This window comes from Balaenoptera physalus (genome assembly GCF_965194825.1).
Source record: "Balaenoptera physalus genome assembly, chromosome: 13".
Classification (NCBI taxonomy): Eukaryota; Metazoa; Chordata; class Mammalia; order Artiodactyla; family Balaenopteridae; genus Balaenoptera; species Balaenoptera physalus.
In genome coordinates, this window is record NC_138892.1 from 10,261,699 (window position 1) to 10,276,355 (window position 14,657).

Consider the following 14,657-nt stretch of genomic DNA (forward strand, 5'->3'; position numbering starts at 1 on the left):
CCAGAAGTAACTTGAAACTACTCTTTTCTCTGTGCTCTGTGCGGTTATTTTATTAATTTAAATAATGAGTGGGTGGGGCTTCCCTGGTGGCACAGTGGTTAAGAATCCGCCTGCCAAGGCAGGGGACACGGGTTTGAGCCCTGATCCAGGAAGATCCCATGTGCCGTGGAGCAGCTAAGCCCGTACACCACAACTACTGAGCCCGCGTGCTGCAACTACTGAAGCCTATGTGCCTAGAGGCTGTGCTCCGCAACAAGAGGAGCCACTGCAATGAGAAGTCCGCGCACCACAATGAAGAGTAGCCCCGCTCGCCGCAACTAAAGAAAGTCTGCACACAGCAACAAAGACCCAACGCAGCCAAAAATAAATAAATAAACAAATAAATTTAATTAAAAAAAAAATAATGAGTGGGCTTCCCTGGTGGCGCAGTTGTTAAGAACCCACCTGCCAATGCAGGGGACGCGGGTTTGAGCCCTGGTCTGGGAAGATCCCACATGCTGTGGAGCAGCTAAGCCCGTGCGCCACAACTACTGAGCCCATGTGCCTAGAGCCCATGCTCTGCAACAAGAGAAGCCACCGCGATGAGAAGCCCGCGCACCGCAACGAAGAGTAGCCCCTGTTCGCTGCAACTAGAGAAAGACCAGGTGCCGCAACTAGGGATACCCAACGCAGCCACAAAAAAAAAAAAAAAAAAAATTATAAATGATGAGTTAGTGTGTCCCTCCCCTTTTGGTTTATTCTGTTTTTTTGGAGGTATTACATATATGAACGTCAAGCTATATAAAAGTCAAGTAACAATTAGAATCACTCCCATCCCTGCCCCCTCCACTGTGTTCCTACCCACGATCCTCACTGGTTTCTGGTTTCTCCTTCCTGCGTTTCTTATTCAGGGAGCTAATGTATAAGAGAGGAGGTGGTGACTGACAGCCTCTGAGGAAGTGATATTTAAGCTGAGGCCAGAGGAGTGACCAGGCTGCGTCAACCATGCAAACTATTTTTATCAAGTATGCCAAACAACTGCCCAGAAATTTTGCCCAGACTGGAGGGGGCAAACATGCCACTTGGTGAATCATTTTTATTCATGCAACAAACATTGACTGGGCTTGTGGATGCCAGGTGCTGGGCTGAGGTGGAGTGGAGTGCAGGGGTGAGGAGGGGTGGAGAGCACAGGGTTGGAATCCAGAGGGCTGACTCCATCTCTCTGTGATCTTGGGCACTGTCTGGGTCTCGGTTTTCTCTGTGAAGTGGAGGTGGCAATACCTACTTCAGAGGTTATAGGATTAAATAAAACCACAGATGCGCGTAAGGGCTGAGGAGGCTCCTTGTGCCAGGCCCTGTTCCCACCCTCTGCTCGTAACAATCCTATGAGGTTGGTGTATTATGATGCCTGTTTTATGGATGAGGACACGGAGGCGCAGTGCCCCATGCTCTTAACCTTCACTACAGGCAGGCACCTCTTAAGTGCTCAGTAATGGTAACTACACATTTCAAACACAAGCTGTGACTTTGGCTTCCAGGGGCCAAAGTTAGGGGGAAGACTCAGGTTAGCAAGTGGTTCACCCCAATCCAAAATCCAGTGTGAGATACCCAGTGTGAACTAGGGACAAAAGAGGGAGGAATGTGTCTGATGTCATCAGGAAGGTGTTTCAAAGATGCTTGACCTGGGAACTTCCCTGGTAGCCCAGTGGATAGGACTTTGCGCTCCCAATGCAGGGGTCCTGGGTTTGATCCCTGGTCAGGGAACTAGATCCTGCATGCATGCTGCAACTAAGAGTTCGCATGCCACAACTAAGGAGCCTGCCTGCCACAACTAAGGAGTCCGCCTGCTGCAACTAAGACGTGGCACAACCAAATAAAAAAAAATTTTTTTTTTTTTTAAAAAGATACTTGACCTGAGCCTTGAAATGTGAGTTTACTGGGTGGTGGCGGCCGGGTTTGGGGAAGGTGGTGAGGTGGAGACCGTCATTACCAACCAAGGAAACAGCATGTGCAGAGGACCAGCTTGATACAGAGTTTCCAAGCTCAGAGGGGGAAGAAGATCTACAGCAGCCAAGGCTGGAAGAGGCAGAGGCCAGATCCCAAAGGCCTGATTTCCATCCGCCAGCACCTGCACTGTGGGGGACCGCTGATTAGAGAAGAGGACACCATGGATGTGAACTTGAGGAATATGAATCTGGGAACAGTGGATAGGGAGATGGAGAAAGGGAACAGGGAGAGTTGTTAGGGAGCTATGGTCACAATCCAGGCAGGAGGCATGCAGAAGGCAAGGATGACTGAACCGTTTCAGAACGCGGTGTTCTTAGCCAGCTGAGAGACTGAGTCGGAGGCTCTGAGGTTACCTGCCTGGGAGCCTGGGAGCACAGCAGGACCACTGATAGAAAACTGGAACACCGATGGGGGACGTGCATTCTCAGCTCGAAACTAAGGGGGCGCGGCCAGGGAGGGAGGAGCAGGGCTGGGGGCGGGGCAAGAAGGAGGAGGGTGTGGTCAGCGGGCTCGAAGCCACCAGGCAGAGGAAAGGGAGGCTGGCAAAAAAACAAGCTTCCTACTGATCATTTTCCCCTAGTTCTTTTTCTTTTTCTTTTCTTTTTTTTAAATTGAAGTATAATTCATGTATGAAAAGCGCACACATCTTAAGTGTACACGGATCCGTAGCTTTTTACCTGTTTCTATATACCCGTGTAATCACCACCTGAGGCAGATGTGGGCGATTGTCAATACCCCGGCAAGTTCGCCCATGCCCCTTCCCGTGCAGTATTCCCCCTCACAGACACACAGGTGACCACTCTTCTAAAAATCAACAGGTGACCTTTCGACTGGGGTGGGTGGGAAGTGGGGGGAAGAGGCAGCTGAGGGTGAGGCATGGAAGGTGGTTTTGAGAATCCAAGAGGTCTGCTCTTGTTTGGAGGCCAAAGAACCCTTGAGGAGGGGGATTGACGACTGGATGGCAGAAGGTTTGGAGGAGGAAGGACGGGAGGAGACACCGGGAGAACTGGGTCTGGGACAAAAGGAGGGACTAGGCTTCCTCTGAACTTTGTTCATTCACTCCCCCCCCCCACCCCCCTTAAAACACGAGCCATCCGTGCCCCGCGGCTGCTGCCTCCTAGGTGGTGGCATCCCCTCTCCTTTCCTACCTACCTTTTGATGCCTTCCCCCTCCCCCCACAAGCCAGGGCCTCCCATGGAGGAGTGGATGGGACAGACCCCTGCCGTCAGCTCCAGTCGGGGGACGGGGTCACTCCAGCGTAGCTTTAGCAAAGGGGAGAGCCTTCCACTCCTGTGTTCTGTCTCCTTCCCTTACCTCCCCCTCCCCCATCCACACTCTATTTCAGAAACAGATACAGGAATAGTTATAGCTAAAATGCTGAGCCCCCATGTCACATCCTCTTTCCCAGAGCCTGCAACACAGGTTCCCGCAGGAACCCATCTAATCCTTCCAAGGAGTAAACCCATTCCAAGCTCCAACCTCAAGCTGCCCAATCACCAAACATCTACTCTCGCTCAAGCCACACTTCTCTGGGGCCTGCTTTCCTGGCTGCACGTGAGTTGGTGAGGGAGAAGAGGTCTGGCGAGCAGGATAAATGTTGCCATGGTGACACAGAGCCACCTTTCTCCTCTTCCTCTGGCCTGATCCCTGCCATCCTTCCTTTCACCCTAGCCTTGAGGCACCAACAGCATCTCCCTGTCCTCCCAACTGTCCCATATGAGGCCATGTCCCGTAGCCTACTGAGGTTCAGGAAGCTGCACATCTGGGGCCTGGCTTCACTGAGGCTGCGCTAGCCATGCAGGAGACACTGATGGGATGGGAGAGCAGTCCAGCCAGCAGCCAGGGCGAGGGAAGCAGAGGGCCAAGTCCTGGGGTACTGCCCGTTTAAGAAGGCCCCACTGGGGACCTCTGCAACAGATCTCTGCAGATAGTAACTTGGGCTCCTGCAGGCCCCTGGGAGAATAACATCTCAGGTAATTATGCCTCCCAAAGCCTTTCATCCCAACATTTTCAAAGCACCTATGGTTAAGGTGCAGCCCCTCTGAAGTCATGCCCTCCAGGTCACTGCAGCTCTGAGACTGGGACACCAGGCCTCTTGCTCCTCCTCGCCTATCCTCCCTCTTATTAAAGGCTTTCTCAGGAAACCCTGGACCGAGCTTCCCCAGCTCCTGCACGTCCCTGACCTGTGGGAGGACCTCCCTTTCCTGATGGCAGCGCTCAGGATAGTTGGCTGCAACCTGGGATTTTGTAGAGAATCTGAAACAAGTTCCTAGTGATTCCAAGGAAACTGGCAGTAAATCCTTCTCTTTGGCCTGTTTTCTTTTGCTTGTTTTGGCTAGGTGAATTTGAAGTGGGACTCACCTCGCCTCTGTTGGAGGTACAGGTGTGTACGTTTGTGTGTGTGTGACTGACAGACAGAAAGAGGAAGTTCCTTCTCTCTGTGTCTCCAACTCAGGGTCTTTTCACAGCAACCTGTAAATCATCCCCAGCCACATCCCTGATTCACACACACACATACACATGACCTAGATGGTGTCCCCCAGGAATGGCCTTGTTCTGCTTGCTGATGGCCATTGATGCCCTGAAGATCACCACCCTAAGAGGAAAGGCTTTGTGAAGTCAGAAGCATTTTCTCTCACTGGCTGATTTTCCTAGTTCCCTGTGGGGGCTAGTGTGGGTTCCGGGTTCATTTAACAAACATCCACGAGGGCTCCCTGTGTGCCGGGTTGCTTAGGTGTGACCTTGGTCAAGTAATGATGCCAAGGTCTGTGCCTCAGTTTCCTCATCTGCCAAATGGCCGTCACTGCTGCTTGTTGAGATAATGAAGAGCTTAGTACATTGCCTGCCACATAGCAACTGCTCAAAGAAAAGTAGTTGTGATGAAGATGATGACCCTGTGTGTCAGGTTCTGAGCAAAGATGACTAAGACCTGGTCTTTGTTTGCCCTCTGTTCATGTGAGGGTGCATTCTCATGAATTCCAGAAAATTACTATGCATTTTTTTTTAATTTTTTAAATTTTTTGGCCACACTGCACAGCTTGTGGGATCTTAGTTCCCCAACCAGGGATTGAACCCACACCCTCACAGTGAAAGTACATAGTCCAAACCACTGGACTGCCAGGGAATTCCCTACTATGCATTTTATTTATTATTTTTAAAAATATTTATTTATTTATTTTTATTTTAATTAAATTTTTAAAAAATTTTTGGCTGTGTTGGGTCTTTGTTGCTGCACGTGGGCTTTCTCTAGTTGCAGCGAGCAGGGGACTCTGTTGTGGTGCGTGTGTTTCTCATTGCGGTGGCTTCTCTTGTTGCGGAGCACGGGCTCTAGGCGCGCAGGCATCAGTAGTTGTGGCTCACAGGCTCTAGAGTGCAGGCTCAGTAGTTGTGGCGCATGGGCTTAGCTGCTCCGCGGCATGTGGGATCCTCCTGGACCAGGGATCGAACCCATGTCCCCTGCATTGGCAGGTGGAGTCTTAACCACTGTGCCGCCAGGGAAGTCCTTATTTATTTATTTATTTGGCTGCACTGGGTCTTAGTTGCGGCTTGCGGGATCTAGTTCCCTGACCAGGGATCGAACGCAGGCCACCTGCATTGGGAGCATGGAGTCTTAACCACTGGACCACCAGGGAAGTCCCCCCTACTATGCATTTTAAATCATACACACACACACACACACACACAAATAGACATACACACATATATTTCCATAAATGATACATCTAATACTTACTGTTCTGTATGATATTTTCTTTTTTCCACTTAATGACATACCCGGGGGAACCAGCGTTTTATCAGGGACCTGAGGGAGGGGCAGGAATTAACTAGGGAAAGGAAAGGGTGTGTGAAGAAATGTGTTCCAGGTGATGGGAAGAGCAGCAGCAAGACCCTGACACCAGGCACAAGGTGGCTGCTGGGGATAGACTCACTGACGGCAGAGTTTGAGGCAAGTTCATCAAAATCGTCTCAGTTGGGCCTGTTTATGTTTTCAGTTGCAAACAGGAATTTCAGAAAAGGCCTTCTTACTGTTTATATATATTAAAAACAGCACTTCCAGGACTTCCTTGGTGGTCCAGTGGTTAAGACTCCACAATTCCATTGCAGGGGGCATGGGTTCGATCCCTGGTCAGAGAACTAAGGTCCCACATGCCACGCGGTGAGGCCAAAAAACAAAAAAACAAAACAACCCCCCCCCCCAGCACTTCCTGAGTACTTATAGCATGCCAGGCCCTGTGCTAACAGCCTTACTTGTGTTATTTCATCTTCACATCAGCCCTGAAATGATGGTATGGTTATTAACCCCATTTTACAGATGAAGAAACAGAGGCTCAGAGAAGCTTAGTGATTTGCCCAAAGTCTCACAGACTGTCAGTGGTGGAGTCGGATCAGAACCAGGCAGTCTGGTCACCGTACAAGCTAAAGGCCTCCAAAAAGCCACCCCATCCAGATGGCTCTCGTAGTTCCCTCCATCTCTGCTCTGGTTGAGGTTACACTTCTGCCCTGTCCCTGATCTTCCTTTCTGGGTGACCTGGGAGAGCCACTTAAACTCCCTGAGCTGCTGAACATCTGAGGTTTTTTCCTCCCCAGCACTCTTTCTTGGTTCTTTTGGTCACGGCATCCCATTTTCCTTAAGGGGCCCACCCTCCCTCTCAGTGCTTTTGGTTCAGTAGGAACTGACTCCTCCCACTGGCTCCAGGGGCGGAGCCATTGACCTAGGCCTGGCCAATTGGAGCACTGCAGCTCCTGGCTACAGTGATTGGCTCAGAGATGGGAAAGTGACCCAAGATGGGCCAATCCGAGGCAAGTATGGAACAGAACTTTCGGAATTCTTAGGAAAGACATATTCTCTGTGCCTTTGCGGGGTAAAGACCACCTGGGAATGAGGCCGAGACACACACACACACACACACACACACACACACACACACACACACACACACACACACACACGCACACCCAATAGAATGAGAGAAATAGTGTCCTAATGACGGTGTGTGAGGCCTCAAATCCAGCTCTGCCTGGCACTTCCTAATTAAGTGAGCCCTTAAATTCCCTTCCTTTGTTTAACTTAGTTTGAATTGGGTTTTAGTCCGTTGCAACCAAAAGGGTCTGATTCAGGTAAAAAGTTAGCTGGGCCTTCAGCAGCCCCATGCTATAGACTGCAGCATGATTGTCAGCTGTGTGCAAAATACCGTGTCGACATTTTCATACATATTGATGGGGAAACGGAGCCTTAGAGAGGCAAAGCCGCATGCCTAAGATCATACTGCTAGGAAGTAAATGGAGCTGGCCCTGTGCTCTGCCCTCCACACCACACTGCCTCTCCAGGGCACCTGGCCAGGGCTCCCACAGCATCCTTGGGGAAACGTGGGAGACGCAGAGACTGCAGGTAAATGGATTCAGAGTGCTCTGGGCTCTGGGCCACTCATTAGCTAGCACCAGTGAAACTGGAGGGAAGGGGTCAGGGCACAACCTTTGAAAGAATGACATAGCCTGAGGACATGACATAAACTAATTGGAACCAAATGGGTTCACTATGGCAGACAAGTCGACTTCCACTAGACCTTGAGCCTCAGTATACGCTCACATCAGCAAGCTAAATGACACGCCCACAGACACCATGACAGTTCCAAGACAGGCCATAAGGATCAAAGGTGGATGGTGGCCCAATTCCTGGAAATCCCTGCCCCTTCCTAAAATAGCTGGAATACTCCTCCCAATTATTAGCCTACGAAATTACCCACCCCTATAAAAATTGACAACCCCATACCCTGGTGCCTTTCTCATATTCTGAGATGGCCCACACCCTGGGGAGTGTGTTTCTCCCTAAATAAATCCACTTCTTACCCATCACTTTGTCTCTCACTGAACTCTTTCTGCGATGAGACATCAAGAACCTGAGCTTCATAAAGTCGAGAAACCAGGTGTGTTATCTCAGTTGGAAGACTGGGTTTTGGCCGGGTTCGAGTCCCAGCCACGTGGGTTCAAGTCCGAATCTGAGGTGCACGGTTTCACCAGCACCGCTGAGGCCCTGGCTCTTTCCTCTGCACTCCCCTACAGATGCTAGGAGTGGATTTTGGATGCAGAGATAATCCAACCTGATCCCTATTACCCTTGAGAGGCCCTTAGTCTGGTGGAGGAGACAGATGCATGCAGATGAATTATGATGCACAGAGAGAAGAAAACAGAAGGGAACAACACACCATTTCTTCTTCTTCTTCTTCTTTTTTTTTTAGAAATTTATTTTTGGCTGTGTTGGGGGTTAGTTGCTGCGCACGGGCTTTCTCTAGTTGCGGTAAGCTGGGGCTACTCTTCCTTGCGGTGTGGTGGCTTCTCTTGTTGCAGAGCACTGGCTCTAGGCGTGCGGGCTTCAGTAGTTGTGGCACGCAGGTTCTAGAGCGCAGGCTCAGTAGTTGTGGCGTACGGACTCAGTTGCTCCGCAGCATGTGGGTTCTTCCCGGACCAGGGATTGAATCTGTGTCCCCTGCATTGGCGGGCAGATTCTTAACCACTGCACCACCAGGGAAGTCCCAGACCATTTCTTTAAATAACCTTTTTTCTTATTTTGAAGAGATTGCATGATTTTTGCAAACATTTTGGAAAATACAGAGAAACAAAAATTAAATAAGGGAGAGAGAGAGAAAAGGTAACCAATATTCATAATTCTGCCACTTAGGAGAACCCACTGTTAACATTTTGTTATATTTCCTTCCAATCTTTCTTCTAAGCCTAAAAAAAAAATTTTTTTTAAACACTTCAGATCAGGCTATCATGCAAATTTATTACTACCTTTTCCAGTCAGTATTATTCCTAATCATTTCCCCTTATTATTTGAAATGTGTAAAGTGGCTGTTTTAGTATCTACACAATATACCATTGTATGGATCTACCATAATTTACTTAACTATTCTTTGATGAATTTCAGTTTATTTGCGACTTTTTTTGTTGGGGAGAAACTAATTAGACCGGAATAGAGGAGGGGAGAGTGAGGGAGGTGGGAATCAAGAAAGAACCAAAAGATGACATCGGATTTGGCCTTTGAAGGAAGAGTAGTTGGTTGCTGGAGGTGGAGAAAGGCTCCTTCAGTAGCCAGTGAGCAGGGGTAAAGGTAACTAGTGGGTTGGGGAATTGTCCAGAAGTAAGGGGACCTGAACCAGGACAGTGGCCCCAGGCATGGAAGGGAGAGGGGCCGATGTGAGTGGCATCTTCAAGCCAGGGTGAATGGGCATTTGCATGGAGTGGGGTGGTGACAGAGGGGGTAAATTTTTACTTCTAAATTAGACAGCCTGGGGAGAGGATGAGGAAAGGCAGGTAGCGACAAACTAGGGCTCACAGTGCCACCTGCTGCTGACCTGCCATGTCACTCAGGCCAGGTGACTTTCTGTCTTTGAGCCCCTTTCTGGCAACCCAAGCCTAAAAATACCCACCACCTGCCCCTGCCCCTGTCAGCCTGGGGCCTCTGTAAATTGAGACCCAGAGTGCCCTTAATGAACAGGGGCTAACAACTTGAATTAGGGTGTGGTTTGGCCTGCCACTCTGGCTGTCAAATCATGTCCGGTTTCTATGCTAAGTATAAGATATGGTGAAAATTAAGACAAGGACTTTGCCCTGGGGGAGTTTTCATGTGTAGGGAGGGAGAGCCGGGAAGTCATGAACAAATGATGATGATGCAATTGATGATAAGCCTTGTTTGTGTGCTGGAAAGCCCTGAGCAACTTCCTACCTGGGGGCTGGGAAGGACTTTTCCTAGAGGACTCTTCATGCTACAGAAAGTTTTTAAGCATGTTCTCTATACCAACCCTTGTACTAAGTACTGGGATTATATCAGGAAACAAAAAGGACAAAAATCTTTGTCCTTGTAGCGCTTACCTTTTACTGGTGGAAGACAAACAGTAAAACAGGCAAACTATGTCATGATAGAAATTAAGCGATGTGGGAAAAACTAGAGCGTGGAAAGGGGGAATCGGGACTGCATGTAAGGGGTTTGGCAAGTTTACTAGAGTGGTTAGGGCAGGCCTTACTGAGTGGGGAACACGTGAGCAAACCCTTGAAGAAAGTGAAAGGGGGAGCATTCAAGTGTTTGAGGGAACAGCAATCCCAGCAGAGGGAACAGCCAGTGCCAAGGATTTGAGGCCAAGCGTGCTTCATTTGTTCTAGGAACAGCAAGGGGTCAGTGTGGAGGGAAGCAAGAGGAGGAGATGAGGTCAGACACCGCTGGGTGGATGGAATGTTAGATGAAGCAAAGCTCTGCAGGGATTTGTAAGGACTTTGGCTTTTATTCAGAGTGAAATGCACAGCCAATGGCAGGCTTCGGGCAAAGAAGTGCCGTGTTCTGACTTAGGTTTTAAAAGAATCCCTCTGGCTCCTGCAATGAAGTAGACTGGGACACGGGGCAGGTCTGGAAACAGGGAAACAGGTTAGGAAAATGTTGCAATAACCCTGATCATCTTGGGCTGCTATAACAAATTACCATAGATTGGGTGGCTTATCAACAACAGACATTTATTTCTCATAGTTCTGGAGGCTGGAAGTCCGAGATCAGGGTGCCTGCTAGTGTGATAGGTTCTGGTGAGGGCCCTCTTCTGGGTTATAGACTGCTAACTTCTTACTGTATTCTCACGTGGCAGAAAGAAGTCTAGAAAGTTCTCTGGGGTCTCTTTTTTAAGGGCATTAATACCATTCATGAAGGCGCCACCCATATGACCTAATCACCTCCCAAGGCCCCAGCTCCTAACACCATCACATTGGGGGTTAGGATTTCAGCATATGAATTTTGGGGGGATAAAAACATTCAGTCCATAACAAGAATATTGCAATAATCCTGGACAGAAAGTGGATGGGGTGGTGGCAGTGGAGATGGGGTGGAAGAGGTCAGAGTCTAGACATATTTTGCAGGTACAGCCAACATAATTTCCTGCTCCAGTGCGTAAAGGGGTGAGAGGAGGGATTCAAGGATGATTCCAGGAGTTCTGGGCTAGGGGCTGGAAGGATGGAGCTGCTAACCGTTCTTGTGGGGAGGCTGTGAGAGTGCAGGTCTCTGCGTTTGAGAGGAAATGGTTCTGTTGTGGGCATGTTGACTTTGAGATCCTATTGGAACCTCAGGTATGAGGGGGTGAGTACACAGTTCAGGGGAGGAGCCTGGGCTGGGGATAGAAATACATCTGGGGATCTTGAACACACCAAAGCCAGAACTTGATTGGATTTTATGTTTTTTAGTTAAACTGAGTTGGGTGTGAACCTGGCAAACAGAAATGGGCTAGGCGGTTTGAATGATATCTGAAGAATTTTGCTAGTTAGGCCACCTAGAGCGAGGTGGGGCAGGAAGGAAGCGCTGCTAGGTGGAGTGGGAAGAAAAACCTCTTTCTCTGTTTTGCAATTTCATTTTGCGTTATTGCACACAGCACCTCAGTATACATTCATTCCACAATTCCACATGCATCCTTCACTCGACAAATAGCCGTTAGACATTGTTTCATCTTCAAACAGGCCCAAATGGAGGAAAAGAGGTGAAGCTCCATACAGCCAGCGAGAGCTTGGAGCCCAAGACTCTGTCCCTGCACCCCAAGAAGCTCACTGGTGGGCAGGGTTGGGGGTGGGATGGAGGCTGGGGAGGCGACTCCTGACTGGTTTACGATCGGCTGGAAAGCCAGGATCGCTCCCACCACCGGGGGTTTGGGACGGCGGCTCCTTTAAGGCCGGGAGGGTGATCTCAGCCTCGCTTTCGCCGCCCCGCCCTCCCCGGCGGCGCGCTCGGTGCGCAGGCGCGCCGCGGAGGCACTCCGCTGGGCCCGGGACGAGCCGGCGGCGGCGAGATAGTAGGGCTGCTGTGCCGTCAGCCTGCCTCTCTCTCACAGTCCGGCTGCCGCGCGTCGCCCGCACACGCGCCGCCATGGGCTCCTGAGGTACCCTACCCACCGGCCCTGCGCTGGAGGCCCCGAGGGGGGCGGCCGAGGGCTTCCGGGGGCGGCGGGGCTGTCCCGTCTGGAGAGGCCCGCTCGGGGGGCGCCCCGCGGGTCGCATTGGCCGCGGGTCCCCGGGCGGGGAGCGGACGAATGTGGCCGGCCTGGCGGGGAGGGAGGGGGCGTCTGCGGCCCCGCCCGTCTCGCCCTGCGCTCTGTCCCCGCCTTGCGAGGTCGCGGGCCGCCCGTGGGTGTGCGCTGCCCCCTCCTCGCCAGCGTGGCGGGGCCCGCGCCTGGAGTGTAATCGGACCTGCCCGTGGGGGTGGCCGGGAGAGAGGGGAAGCGGATGGACAGGCCCTTTGCAAGTAGGATGGTATGCGTCCGGTGGGTGTGCTGGTGCCTGGCACAGCCGAGTGAGTGGGGGAGTCAGCCTTGCCCTGTGCGGGTAGCTGTGATCTGGGCTGGTGGCTAGCCTGGCGAGGCCTCTGGGGATGCGTGCATGAAGGTGTACACGCGTTGCATACAGGTCAGCAGTTTGGAGGGGCACCGGCAGGAACCCGGGGCTCCAAGGATATGTGCTTGGAAAAGGACCACAGAGACTGGCTTAGGGTGTGTGCATCCATCCCAGACATTTCCTCTCCGGGCACACTGCTTGGGTCTAGTGCTAGTTGACTCCAGGCCAAGGCAAGGAGATGGGGTTGAGAGGTGGGCGTATCTGTTCCCAACCCGTATCCCCTCTGGGGTTGTGCAAGGCCAGACATTACACACCCACACACACGCACACACCCACACCCAGGGCACTGTGGGGCAAAGCAGGTGTTTGCACGTCTGATACCTGCGTGTGAGGAGAACGTCATGTATTATTTATCTGACTGCCGGGTGCTTCATGTAAGGAAAGAAGCAGCAATCTGTGCCCTGGAGGCCCTTGTGCTGTGGAGGCAGCCAGGCAAACAAGCTCACGCACCTGCAGAGGTGGCGCAGGTCTCAGAGGTGTGACTCTTGCACAGGTTATGTGTGCAGCGTCCCTTCCTATCTCCCTTCCTTGTCAGCGTGCTTGGTGGGCCCCCTAGGCTCTGCACATCGGGACCTCTTGCCGGAGGGTGCCGTGTGTATCAGAGCTGGGACCGTGGGGTGGAAAGGCCCCAGCGGTCAGGTCTGTGTGCCCGTTTTGTCAGGCTTTGAACAGAAACACATGATGCCCCTGGGATCCAGGACCTCTCAGGTCGGTCGGGGAATCAGACTTAGAATCAAGTAGTCACAATGATGTGAAAAATATAAAACAATAGAGGGAAGGCAGAGTGGGTTCAGCGCTGGGGGAGGGGGAACGTGGCCAGCAGAAAAGGTTCCAACATGGCGTGGAGGGGGCGAGGGGAGCTGAGCTGAAACTGGAAGGATGGCTAGCTAGCATTCCTCTGATGCTTTGGTGCTTTCCACGTATATTTCCCCAGTTAATTCTCTCGGAGGCTGTGCGTGTACAGAACTGTTTGTTATCCCTCTTTACAAATGAGGAAACTGAGACCCAGAGGGAGCACATGACTCCTTGTCCATGTATGTGGCAGGCCTGGATGGAGTCGTCCATGAACCAGGACCTCTCTTGCTGCCAGGTGTTGCTGCCTTGTAACTTATGAGCATCTACTACATGCCAGGCACTATGCTAGGGGCACAGGGGTCTAAAGATGAATGGGACCTGGTGCCCGGCCTCTAAGGGCTTCCAGTCTGCTGGGGAGATGGACATAGACAGTGACCCCAGTCCAGACACAAGACCCCTATAGCCAGTGTGCGTGGAGAAGTCACCATCAATTCCCCCCAAGAATTGGCCACAGGCAGCCTGGCTCCTTTGTGCAGCCTTTGGGATTCTGGATGTGTTTTAAGTTGCTCCCATGTGGTAGTGGGTTACACCAGGAGCCCCTTCTAAAGGCCTCCAAGTGGGTGGGAAGAAGAGCTTCAGGGCAGAATGGGTGCAAGTGATCTTGTCCTAGTTCACTGGTGTTGGCCGAGTTCCGTGGAGCTCGGGCTTCTGTCTGGAGGCTGTTTTCTCCTCCTCTGCCTTTGAGGTTTTGCTCCTGGTTTCTGGCGGGCCGGCCGAGCTCTCTTCCCCAAGAGGGTCTCAATGCTATTTCCAGTCCCTCCTGTGCTCATTTCTCCCTGTGAATTCCCTGGAGTGGGAAGGCAGAGTACGGTCCTTTATTGTTTTGAAACCAAGTAACTGTGAATACCCTTCTCACTCTGCTGGGCCTTGAGACTGGGGATTTGGTGTGTGAGTTGTGGAAGGCCAGCTGCTGGGCCTTGGGAGAACTCTGGTGGGAGGGTCTACCACCGGACCTTCACAGGCAGTGAGCACTTGCTGAAGACCTACTGTGTGCCCAGCACCGTGCTGAGTCGTGGGTTGTGTCTTTTAAGAGGCTGTGGTTGGCTGAGGCTGTCCACCGTGTAACAGATATGCGACAGAGAGTGCTCTGCTTGTGGTGGAAACAGAGGGCCCCAGTGGGGCCGGAGGACAACAGGAACAACAGCTCGTTTATTAAGCACTTACTGTGTGCCAGGCACAGTTCAAAGTGCTTTCATGAACGACTGAGTTTCATCCTCCCACCACAGTGAGGTGGGAACAGTTACCTTCACCTTTTGCAGAGGAGGCAGCCTAGGAGGGTAAAGCCGCGCTGGGCGGTGGAGCTGACCTTGGAGCCCACGCTCTTCCCCCACTAACCCTGGGGTGTGCCCGGCATCGTCGAAACCTCCTGCACCTTGATGGACGGACGGGGAGTGCTCTGCCTG

At 51.6% G+C, this 14,657-nt stretch overlaps 1 protein-coding gene across 3 annotated transcripts in view; it reads left to right on the forward strand.

The window, feature by feature from the left end:
* Positions 1 to 11,729: 11,729 nt before the first annotated feature.
* The window catches only part of TMEM184B (transmembrane protein 184B), a 48,681-nt gene continuing 45,753 nt past the window's right edge, over positions 11,730 to 14,657 (forward strand). For all 3 annotated transcript variants that reach the window (XM_082420069.1, XM_082420070.1, XM_082420071.1), the window contains exon 1: positions 11,730 to 11,888. The gene's annotated coding sequence lies outside the window, so the exon portion shown is untranslated. The remainder of the gene's footprint in view (positions 11,889 to 14,657) is intronic.